Raw genomic sequence first — 611 nt, 5'->3', positions numbered from 1 at the left:
AATTAGGTGCTCTTTGCTCTTTACTATAGTCACACCCAAACATTTTCTATGGCGGCCCAGATTTGGCCAGAAACAACACAGATGTCCTAAATTTGAATAAAACACCTAGCCTTCACTAAAAAAATGTTGTGTTCTGATACCTAGTGTAGAGGGTGTCAGGAAGCCTTATGGCAATCAGATATAAAAAAAACAAACATATTTATGACAGCAAGAATTGCAAATTGGTCAAATTTGACCGCAGCACAACAGGAGGGTTACGTACCTTGCTCATGGGCACCCCAACAGTAGTAGTTGAGGGAGGGTAGCAGTGCTCATTCACTTCTCCCACCCAAGTGTGTCTAGGTTTTGAGCAACCATCCGCTCCTCTCTAAACTCCTCTAACTGCCCTCTTCTTGCCATTTATTTTGACAGAAACTCACAGATTGGACAGATCTTCAGTGGGTCAGGTGTAGTGGACAGCCAGTGTTGACATTCACAAAGCTCTACTGAACAGAGTGAGATGCACAGCAGGCATGTAGATCCAGACACGATACAGCAAATACATAATCAAACACCAGAAGACACAAGGACAACATAAAAATGCCTCTTGCAAATATTCCACTTCAAGTGCA

This window comes from Centroberyx affinis, unplaced genomic scaffold (genome assembly GCF_046629955.1).
Source record: "Centroberyx affinis isolate AG114_WGS23_722 - 3 ecotype Tasmania unplaced genomic scaffold, CSIRO-AGI_Caff_v1 ptg004874l_1, whole genome shotgun sequence".
NCBI lineage: Eukaryota > Metazoa > Chordata > Actinopteri > Beryciformes > Berycidae > Centroberyx > Centroberyx affinis.
Note: the sequence above shows the minus strand (reverse complement) of the source record.